Raw genomic sequence first — 12,664 nt, 5'->3', positions numbered from 1 at the left:
TCCCGACTGTACCTGCTGTAACCCTCTGTGCCTGACTGTACCCCGGTGTGTCCGTCTGTACCAAAAGCGGAGGTATAATAGGGTTATGATCGCGATTATCTTCATCGTTCATTTGTTATCACTAATTAAAGGTGGCACGGTGTTTTAAGGTTACTTGTGCGAATGTGAGTTTTTACAATTTGTGTAAAGGCTGTCAACTTTAAGAAACCGAGGAGAATTTGTTATATTTTTAAGTTCGTAACCAAATGATGTAATCATAGCAATAGGGCACTAAAATGTTCATGTGATTAAATAAGTTTTAACTGAAGTACTTAACCAGTAACAGCTGTTGAGTACTAGAAACATCCAAATTACTCCGTCTAAGCTTCCTTTAGACACACATAAACCAAACGACACAACTTAACCGTAAAATTTCTCCTACATAATTCGTTCCATCTATTTACACAACAAAATCATCTCTGAACGTCACCTTAAACGAACCGTAGTCTATTTTAAAGCCATTTTAAACCCGAACCATTCAAAAACATCAAACGGTAATAATTGCAAAGACATACGGAACCGAAATAGCCGCGATGAATCAGGGTTCTCTGCGGCAATCAAACGCATTAGACGGACATGGAGCTGTGAAACGTATGATGCGGCATCCCAGGCGCGCCTAATTGAACACTCCATAACGCGGTGTTAAATGCGCGGCTGTAAATCGTAGCTCTATGTCGAATAGTTTTCATGTTAAGGGGAAGATGGCAAATTTCTATAAATAATAACTTCACATAGTACGGAAAAATAAGTTCATTGTATTTGCATTCAATCAAGAAGTGAATGAATATGATGTTTTTTATAAAATTATGGAGCTTTATTCACTATCATTTACTTCAAAGTATTAATAAAATTCACAAACTCTACACAGCTGTCTAATTTATTTATTTTCCGTGTTTGTCTCCACCCAAAAACAGCTTAATACAATAAGTAGTTCTGAAAGAACGTTAAAGTCTAAAAGAAAATTACATAATAAAGAGATCAAAACGCAACGCTAGCACAAACTAAGAAGACTAAGTCCAATACTGCCTGTATCTAGTGAAACCTTTCATCTAAACCAATCGGCGTCATTAACTCAGTGTAAGTGTAACTACTAATTAGAGTTAGTCGTGCCCTGTCCTGTTATTACGGGACTGCTATTAACTCTACTATTCTAGATCATAAATATGCATGAACAGCGAGCTCTAATTGTCTCGATACTAACAGACTGATGTTAAATATAGATTACAAAGGTAATATTTATATTGGTAGTTAATTTTTCAACGATTCAAGTAGTATTCTTTTATATCTTCGAAAAATTATAACCTCTAAAAATCCACCAATTTTTATAAAGTACCTCCAGAACATCATAAAACTTATAGTTTTAAGAGAGAGTTGAGATAGAATAAGCTGTATTACATAGCAAGGTAATAAATTGATGATGATGTATTAAAAATAAGGTTGCAAGTATGACAAGTAACAGCCGGCTCTCCGGCAGACATCTCCTTAAACGCCATTTTCGAACATCGCCGTATTATTGTCGCGTACGTCATACAACGACGTGTACACTACACTTTGATCTGTGACACACGCGACAACCGCTCTTAACACCCACGCAACAAAGAACGAATTCCATTGCACAACAATTTATAGACTAGGCTCTATCATTACCATTTCGGCTGAGATTTTTGATTGGAATTTAGACTCTGTTCGCTGATTTTAGGTTTGCTTTTCGTTTGATTCGGTTTGCAGACGAGCAATTCCGAGTGTGTTTGACACACGTATAATTGGCGAGAAATGGGCCGCACTCCCTATATAAACTGTCGTTTAAAGGTTTCGGTACATTAAGGCGTAACGCGAGGAACATTACAGCGGCGACTTTTGTCTCACATTAGTTATGCAATGGAGCATCCATTGTTGCCCCGGATAACGAGACATTAACTGTCGTCTGGCTGGACTGCTAGACCACAGTCTTACCATGTAGCAAACTGACACAGCTGTTTATGAAAAACAGCTTCAATTTTCCCAGACATTGAAAATCAACACGAAACTAGCGGAATACAAAGTATGTAACCATTCGTAGAACTGTAAAGTAACGCTGTTTATAAATACTAATAGCAAACCAATTGAAAAGTCACATGAAGTTACTGATGAACAAACTTTTGACTTACCTACATCTTAAATAGCTACTAGTCGTCTTATTGCAAATCTTTTAGCACATTAAACAGTCAATAAATCGTAGAACCTTTACGTAACTGGTCCAGTGTGCGCACAGCCTTACGCTACCAATTTACTCGTAGCTATTTTGATCAAATAACCGATTCACAAGGAATTTGATCGCTCCTGATTATGAAGTTAACCCCGTTTTGGCTACTCGTTAGCGCGTTTTAATATTAATTGCTTAAATATTGCGTCTCCTTCACCCTTGAGAGATACAGTGGCTCTAGACAGAGATAGAGTGTTTGGGGTGAATGCTGGAAGATTAGTTAGGAGATTATTAATGGTGGATTGTGGTGGAAATAAATTGTAAGAATTGCGCCTTTTGAATATTTTTAATGATGACCGTGTTATATTTGAATGCCGAAAAGTTTTTATTGATTCTTTAATAGGTTAATGAAATTATTATTTTTAATATCTGTATATTGGCATAATTTTATATTTTCTTAATGACGGGCTTCATAAGGTTTTTAAAAATGCTATCGTTAAGCATTTCACTATTTTCCTTTTTTACTTCACCAACTTACTTAATAAATTCCTTATTCCGTCCGGGATTTGAACTCGTGACCCTTGCAAAACAAGTGGTTAGTCATTCCTAACGACACCGCTCACGTCAGTTAAAAATGCCACCCAAGTTTATTGGCAGTCAAATTAACCTTTCAATTGGCCGTACTCTCCACATCCATAAGAAACTTCATAAAACCACATAATTTGTTCACAAAATAACCACAAAAACAAACATTTCGGAGTAACTCATCGCTCCATTGAATCCCAAATCGTCTCAAGCACATTACATTATTACAACAACATAACCAGTATACCTTGAGCCTTGCCTCTCCTCCGCGGCTTTACAAGTTAGAGTAGTGAGGGGTGGGTGTTTGGACTCGGGGGACCAAGTATTAATAGACGTTTTAACATTCAGAATAAAGTCAGCCATAAACAATTGGCCGAGAACTGACAGTTTTATTTGAGGCACTTTATGACGTCGCCCGCTGCTTATTAAAGGACCAATTTAAACCATTATAGTGTTCATAAAAGCGTACATCATCCTGTTTTGTTGCTGTCTTGCTTACACTTGGGGATAAAAACTATGTCCCGTCTCGTTCTTAGATGTCGAGTATGGTTTACTGGATTCCGAAGTGAGTAGGTGTATTTTTGAAATTGGTAGGGTTGATGAGTGACGGCGATGGAATATCGATACGTAAGTTTCATTTTAGATTTCAAATAATGAAAACTGAAAATCGCCTTCCACAGAGAGCTAGCGTGTCCATCAATGCTTAAAAGGTTCATTGTTATAAATCACTCTCAATATGAATGAAATACATGTTTTCCAATAATAAGCAATTGACTATATCACTGCCATACTGATATGATCTGTTAAAAGACATACATACATATCAGTTATTTAAGAAATAAATTAATGTTATCTGATCGTGCATTTATAATGGATAAAACATGCAATCAAGTGCCTAATTGATTCAATATTTATCTTATTGTTTCACGCACGTACATTTATTACTTCCCCCTCATAACTGATATTGTTTTAATTATATTTAAAAGCATTTGTGTTACCATTACATTACTAAATTTATAATTGTATATTTACTCTTATTTTACTTTATTACAAGGAGCTCTGCGAATCGTTAAAAAGCACTTCATGATACGTATATTACGTACTCAAAACAAACATTTAAGATTCCTAAATAAAAATTCTCATAGCATTATAAACCGAGACCTCGCCAGAATACCTAAATAAATAAATCAATCACCCATCTTCGAAACACAAGTATCGATAAATCGTATTTCGCACATCACTGGTTACAATCGACCAATTTAAAATTACTTTTGCGCACCAAATTGCTTTTCGAAATGTAACCTTGATGCATTTTGTTAAGAGTTAATTTCAAGGAAGAGAGAGGTCTTTTTACACTGGTTTTGTATTAAGTGGTTGATGAATGCTCGTAGTGATTTTATTTGATTGTTTGTTCGTCTGATTTGTACCTCCCCTTGGTTTGGAAGCTAGGCACATTCCTAAGACTTAACAGCGGATACGTACATCCTAGAATAAGCTGAGATGATACACCCTGTATATATTTATGTGACACTAAAGTTGGAAATTTGTCAGCTGGTGTTTATAAATCGTGTTTCTGTTTGGCTAACTTGTCTTCTACTAAAATAAATGCATTTCCACTATTGAAGTTAATGTAATAAATTAATACCTGGAAATCTGATTTGTTGAAAAAGTTTCAAAGGTTTCTCTAAAGCTTTTTGATATAGCTTCTGCTAATAGATCATCATCATCATCGGCCTAGCCTTTTCCCAACTATGTTGGGGTCGGCTACCAGTTCAACCGGTTTCAGCTAAGTACCAGTGTTTTACAAGGAGCGACTGCCTATCTGACCTCCTCAACCCAGTTACCTGGGCAACACGATACCCCTTGGTTAGACTGGCTGTCAGACTTTTTCAAGCTTCTGACTTCCTGTAACGACTGTCAAAGATGTAGGAATAACAGCCGGGACCCACAATTTTACGTGCCTTCCGAAACACGGAGGAACTCGTTATGACAAAGATGGTCACCCATCTACGGACCAACCGCGTCAAGCATAGCGTAACCTGTGATCGAATCACTTATGCGGTTATAGCTTAGCCACGAGCTCTTTCTGCTAATAGATCATGAAAAGATTTAAGAACAATTTCGTGTAATAAAAGAGAAAGATTCAATCAATGTACTGTCACTAACATAATTAGATGCATACGATGGGATTTACAAAACTTAGTAATTTAATATGCTACCAAATGACTTTTATAGATATCGAAACGTGATCATTATTGCGATTAGTTATCAAGTATTAGTATTTTGGGCTTTTGTCTTTTACAAGTATGGTTGTGTTCATAAGCTCTTGCAATATATGTATTACTGTACATATCCCATGGACCTTTAAACCAATTGATTGCACGGCAGGTTTAACATTTCATTTCATAAATCATTGTATGTGACAGATTCGGATTTAGTATATCCAATAGTTAGGTAGCCGAGTGATGGGGATTAGCGGCTGCCTGTGTTACTGTCCAAATCAAATAGGATTATACGTATACAGATTGAACTCGTAACTTTAACAAATAAAAGCAATCAGTTATACGGCATGAAGTGATAAACATAGGCCGAGCGTTTAATGTCACTCATAATTGGAGGTCGATAGAAGCTAAATATTTCATTGTATTTGTCAGAAAAAATACAAAACAACATTCTAATGCTCTCAGCTCTCACCAACTCGCACGCAACACAGGTAGCTAACAAACGACAACTTCCCATAACAAGGCATAATCTAACAAAACAAAATGCCATAAATAGTTAAAACAAATATATAAAACCTCAACATAATGCCGGCGACAATAGATCATAATGACAAACGCTCTGTCAACTTAATTACGGTATGTTCCCAGTTCGCAAAAAACACCATTTGGTAAACGTTATAAAATAGAATGACGCTCGCAACACGCCCGTAAAGAATGGGCCGCAGACCGGCCTGGATATTTTAATAGCATTTCTAAATGTCAACAACGGGACATGGGTAATGCGATAAGTCACGCCCCAGCGGGCTATGAACAATAAATGTTATAATTATTATTACTTGGTAAGGCTCGTAATATAAATAAGTGAGGGTGAGGCGAATAATGAGGCTTCAGTGAGGGATTACGCGTGAAGGTGCCGCTTTAGGCAGTCGCGGCTATTTGTGATGCTCTCAGAATATACAGTTCCCTGGCTATTAATAGAGCACCTTTCGATAGGTTACTTCTAAGTTTATTAAAAAGTAAAATTAGAAATTATATTGTGCTCACTTGGACTTGGATAGAATTTTATTTTAAAATTCCAAAATTATAGCCACGCAAGACACAGGTAAAGCTTCTAAAATTATCAACGTTGTTAGTGAGTTATATCCTATTATGAAGACATTATAAACATATCTATGTAGGTATCTCTGTAGTAGATTACAGACCTCTCAATAGACTAATCGCGACCAGATCTTATCGCGAAGCTTGTGGAAACGGAGATAATTAATCTCATCGCACGCGATAACAGTTTAACATTTAGTTTATTAAATTACTTGGCGTATCACTATCTCTATTATTACATTTAAATTTAACATAGATTTAGATCGTTTCCTTGCTTTTAATTAATTTTGATAGTAGTCGTAATAGCGATAAAACGCATAAATACGCCTGTCAAAAACAACAGCTAACAAAAATATCGTCCAAGTTAATGTCTTAATAACACAAAAGTCACTTTGATAAAGTGCAGCCAACCGAACGAAAAATATGCAACAAACCAAAGAGACATTAGAACAATATTTTTACTTCTAATAAAAACTACAAACGGACCAAGATCTTTTATCTGAGCAATAACAAATCACGGACGCTAAACCATCTAAATCACGTAGTAATGCCGACCGCTATAATAATACAAGAATTTATATACTTAGCTAAACAGAGGCTTCCCGAAATTAAATCGTCGGTTTGTTTTTTTGGCTCTTTGGAGTCGGGACGATAAATAAATTAATTATGTTTGGTTAATAGCGGCGAGGGCGGCGCGGGCGCAGCCGGTGTGCTCCCAGTTCGGGAAGAGCGTGTTTCGTCATGTCTCGTGATTTATACTACATTTGTGTAGATGAGAATCGCTGGCGGCATAATAAAATATTTAATTACTAATCATTTATTTTGTAAGTGCTTTAAAATAAAAAGTATGGGAACGTGGTAATAAGATCACTAGGCACGAACTCAACACAAAGTTTTGTATAGGAAAGTAAAATAACACAAAAACGTAACTGCAAACAAATAATTTCCGAATAGACTTATTCAAGCAATCCGTATCAAAACAGCACGAAAACCATCAAATTTACACATTGACACTGGCCGCTTAACTTCCGATTTATGCATACGAAATCAATCTTCCCACTGAACATTATCATATCGATACAGCTTTACATAATTGACCAACTCGATCACAACCGAACTGGCCGCGCTAGGGCTGCCTCCGCCGGCTAATGAGGCGGCGGCGTTTGATGCGCAGGGCTGTCACGCAGCGATTAATGCTCGATCCATCAAAATTTAATAGCGACCCGTCAGCCTCCCCCTGGTCAACGACGCTATTTTTTAATTCCGACTTTTATTGATATTGATTTTTAAAACGTCATTTGTTTTTATTAGGTTTACTTTATTAATACGCGGTCGGTTTAGGACCTTGTGTAAGTGTTTTGCTGCCAATATTAATGAACAGTTTTAACACCGGTTTGTAATTTCAGTTAATGTAGTTGGCAGCATGGGTGGTCAATACAAAGTATGTGTGCTTACGATAGATTATCTGTAAAAGTATTGTAATATAGAAAATAGTGTCTTAAGTTTACGTAATGTGAGTTTTACTAGCGATTAATCCAATTGAAGTCTTTAGTTAAAATTCCAATTTGTATTGTCTCTTATAAATAAAAAAGCAACGACTTAATATACCTGCAAAGTGGACCGCGCACAATAACATTAAACGGCTGTAGTTCTAAATTAAATGTGTTACCAGCATTCGCAGCATTTCGCACATCATTCATTTTCGTATACAAAGCTTTTGGTAACCAGATATGCGGGAAAATTCAAGTACTCGACAAACATGCGTTTTCCAACACAATAACAAAACGAACTTAACACTCTCATACTAATCCGCACTCTTGGGCAAACGGCATAAAGTTCAAATTCCGACGAACGCCAATCGTATAAACGCAAAATTAATTTTGTACAACATCAGAAGCCAATTTCCCGTAACTTAGCAACCCTGGTTCATTCAAATTACGAATCCCATTTGAATATTACTAACGCATCATTGCTAAATTAAACCTTATTAGGTTTACACAAAGTTGGTTTTGGAGCGCTTTATTCATACGTAACAAGTACTCGGTGTAGTACTCTGGTTTGTATATTAGATTAGTCTTTATTGCGTGGTGCGTAAGGTTGAGTTTAGTTTGGCTTGTGGCAACAGGTATTTTAATGGTTATATTTCTTTGTGTAATGAAGTTCCGTAGTATAATATTAAATGTTGACGAATGTAAGAGGGTTAGCATTTCGATGGAAATTGTATCGATGTGTTTATTGGAGCGGTTATTTGTTAGAACGTTAAGAAATGTGCGGAGGATTATTAACAATTTAATGTTTTATTTTCTCTCTGAGGAGAGTTTGATCTTTGTCTTAAATCCGCTCGTTGATTTGTCTAAATAAGATAACTACGGTTAACGGCTGGCTGTAATACCGATCGTACAATAATTGTGAAAGCAATTTATATTCAAACTACCTAAGTCAATTAAGCATTTCAAAAGGCATTTCTCTATCTACACAGTTTAGACAAAACACATATATGTACGTTCATCATTGTAGGCAATCTACAATATCCAGTTACCACGTAGTTAGCAAGACTATGGAAAACATTAAACTCTGCAAAAGACAAACAAATCCCACTCTTGTAAATGTATAAATAAAACGAAAACGTGGAGAACAATAAAGCTGTGTAACAGCAGTGCCAGCCCTACAAACTCTACATAATACCCGTTTATGAATCATAAACTAAAGCGTTGTCTCTGCCGGGGTTAATAGGGTTGTCACCAATTAGTAATGTTTATTTAACTGACGTCCGTAACGAGCGGGATTAACCGACTGCCGAGAGGAAGTAGTTGTGTTTTGAGAGATTATTGCGGAAATTAATGTGCTTTTGACGGAAGGGGACTAGTTAAAACATTTTAAAGATTTAAGTATGATTGAAAATTTGTTTTGTTTAGTGTTATTAAAATGTATTAATAGTTATTAATGGCACTTCATTTGTATATTTATTTCCTACCAATTCAACGAATCAAGGGTGCTAGTGTCTGTAGTGCAGAGTGAATTGTAACTTAGTGATCTAATATTAGAATAAAATATTAAGGCCATGAACAACAACAAAACATGTTTTATGAAGATGTTATTGCTTTTGACACGAGCTTTAATATCTATCAGTCGCTAAATCCCTGCTGAAAGTGCGCGAATAGAGTAAGCAGGAGACTAACCTGCTAGTCTTAATAAAATACCAAAGTAACATTCGTAGTGAAATAGAATGATACCACTTTTAAAAGAAAAACACTCAAATCCTTACCCACACGTGTCAAATCCCAAGTGTTTTACAAAATCAGCATCTCATCCATCACCCAATTATGTACCACTTAAAGTAATTTGGTCACGTTTAGCGGACGATGCGCAGGAGTCGATCGGTGCGGGGGATCACAAAAAAGATGCGCCCGCGCATCCCGACCTGACATATGGTGTCAATGAGGTTATACAGGGTGCTGAGAAAGTGTGATTGTATTTTTGCACTAAAAGTTTTAGTGGGTGAAAAAATATTGTCTGTTTTTGTAAGCGTTGTGGCTTTTTTGTTATCAACAGATGTTTGAGGTGTTAATATGATGTTTGGCGGGCTTCAACCACTTAATGCCCTTTTCGAATATTTTATGAGTTTATTTCCTTTTATATATTTTTGATGAACTATAGTTATTGCTATTTCATTGAACAAGGTCCACCAATAATTTTGGTATGTAAGTTTAAAGAACTATTACCGCTGAAGCATGTATCTCGATTATTAATAAACAATATCTCAGTAACATCTGTATGAGAAGGCGAGTTATAAACAAACGAGTGTTTTAAATGAGTTAAGTGTTTGATCACTAAAATAGTGACTCTGCGGGGTGGGCAGGCAGCGAGGTAATCTTATGTTATAATAACAACACATATTCTACAATATTTTTCACCCTTCTTAGTAAAAAGTAGAAAACTTCAGAATGTCTATTTTAATCCCGGTAATAACCGATACTCGGAACAAAAATTGTATTTTTATTTATGCTTCATATCCTCTTACACATTCTACTGAAGCATTGCACTGTAACAACATACTCACGAGGAGAGCACGAAACACGACACACCCTGTATACCGAACATCCATTCTACGAACATGCTGAATAAAAACCTGAACAAAAAAAAACAATACCATTTTTAAATCCGCCTTTATACTCGAATCCCTGCGGACTGCATAGATCAATAGTACAGTCGCGGGCACAATGCAAAATGAATTTTATTGACTTTGCATAGGGTTTAGTTTTGTGTGGTGATGTGTAATTTGGTAAGAGAACTGGATCGTCAATTAGTGTGGCTGTTTAAGAGCGAGCCACTCTTGTTATAGCGCGGGAGACACGTGTCGCGGAGCAATTAGTTGAGATAATATTATAATAACGAGAGACTCCTGAACTATTGAGAGAAATTCATGAATTAGAACGAGATTCGTTCTGATTTGGGTTTCTATGTTTCTCTTACTTCATTTAACAAGGTAGACCACGTGCCTGCTAATTTGGTCTTAAAATTATCAGTAATAGTTTTGGAGAAACACACACTTGGTACACAAAATATAATTTAATACTTTGAATTATTACAATCCACCACAAAATTTCATAAAAGCCCTCCATAAACAAAGATAAAAACATAACAAATTATATTAAGTTAGAAGCCAGTACCAAATGAATCAGCTAAAACAATTTCTGCGTGTTAAAGCTGCGCAGAAATCTGAGCCCCTACTTTTTCGTCAATTTTTTTTCGTTTGTTTCTACGTTGCCATCTCGTTAACGACGGCATTAGGGGATAATAGACTTCCTATCGGTGACACATGGGGGCAGTCGTTGCTATGATGGAGGCACCACTGAATTAATTATCATTGTGGCCCTTCTTATACGAATATAAATTGATGTTTTGTGGACGGAAATTTGACGCATGTTTAGTTATCTTCTTAGCGTGTCGACTAATGGCATTGAGAAATGAGAATCATGTTTTAAAAAGCAATGCTCAGGCAAGCTGATAGCTTTGTGGGTAGAGTTGCAGACTTTGCGGAGATCCTCATTTGTGCAGCTGAATGCAAAAGCTGGGCAGCTCATAAGTTGAGTCATAGTTTAAGGAGAGAAACCACATAGCACTAATTTTAATGAAAACCTTTTTGCATTCAGGTAAGTATGCAAAAATGTACAAATAATTGTGAAAACCACCATCAAACTATTTCGCTGGCTAGCACACTTTCACAATGGAAGGAACTCACAACAATCTACCTAGAACTCAAGTCGCTTTACTTGAGTTAATAATACTCTTCTTTCAAACCTAGCCCAAATTACTCCAACCTCAGTTTAAAATACCCAAAGGCAGTCCATCAGCACTATTTCATTAAGAGCGTTTAATAGAAATGATCTGAGCGACGTGTTCCAGCCATAGTTTTAATTAGTGGCACCATATGTGTCACGTCACCGTCGCGGGGGCCCGCGCGCCCCGCCCGCGCCCCGCCCGCGCCCTGCCCGCGCCCCGCCGGCTGCCACCTTGTGATAGTATAATTATCTTACAACGTTTAATGTTCTGGCGTGAGTGATGGAAGATGTGGCTGATGGATTTTTTATTAAGTTTCTTAGTAGCAGATATGTAAGGAAATAAGTATACAATTTATTGTACTGTCCCCAAACGTCCCCAATAAAATAAATAAAAATTTCCTCCTTACTTCAGAAGATTATCCTTATCAAAAAATCAAGTCACTGTCACTTATTATTTTTGCCAATCAGACACAAAACCAGAAGGCAATAGTAACTATTAGGAAATGTGGTGTGTACCATGTTGAGTATTATATTTGCTTGGTACAAAATACCACTCCCACGGTGAAGAGAACATCACGCATGACAAACAATACTTACTGTACTTAAGTGTGTGAAATCTAGAATACACCATGTATACGAGCTGTTTACTCATTCCTTGAATTCTCAGACGGAATGGAGACATTTGCTAACCGTCTTCAAGGCGAGGAGGTTGTCTATTCGGCCGACATGATTTTTTTAAACGTTATTTTTGTGTTTTTTTTTTCTCCAAGGAATAACTGCTTTATCGTCTAGTAAAAAAATAATTGAGTAAGACCTAGTATTTCTCACTTAAAGATATTGTTTTCATTCAAAAGTTTCATTCATTCTTCTTACCAAAAATAAGAATATTTCTACATTTATTTTCCGCTACCGCTTGTAACATATTTGTTAACAAAGAACTACGCGACAACGTGTGGGTTACATTCGAAAGCGTTTAAATTCAAAGATTTCGTGGAACGCCCGACACGACCGCGTTAAGTGATTTGTAAAATAATAATTACTTAATTGACGGAATACTTTTGCCGTTGAATGTACTTTTAAATATAGCGTGTTCTTTCCAGTAATAGGTATGGCTAACAAATTCATTATTTATTTGAAAAAAAGGAACTATTTACTTTGTGTCCTAGGAAGGTTCCAAGTTTAATGAAACCGTTGTTCAGAAATTGTTTTTGAGACGATAACAATCAATTATATGAAATGAAAAATTCACAGGAAGC

General features: G+C 36.3%; 1 protein-coding gene across 2 annotated transcripts in view; it reads right to left on the bottom strand.

The window, feature by feature from the left end:
* LOC113499697 (homeobox protein engrailed) overlaps positions 1-12,664 on the bottom strand; it is a 92,418-nt gene that overhangs the window by 27,672 nt on the left and 52,082 nt on the right. The window lies entirely within an intron of this gene.

Source organism: Trichoplusia ni, chromosome 12, assembly GCF_003590095.1.
Source record: "Trichoplusia ni isolate ovarian cell line Hi5 chromosome 12, tn1, whole genome shotgun sequence".
NCBI lineage: Eukaryota > Metazoa > Arthropoda > Insecta > Lepidoptera > Noctuidae > Trichoplusia > Trichoplusia ni.
Note: the sequence above shows the minus strand (reverse complement) of the source record. Positions and strands in the feature narration are given on the sequence as shown.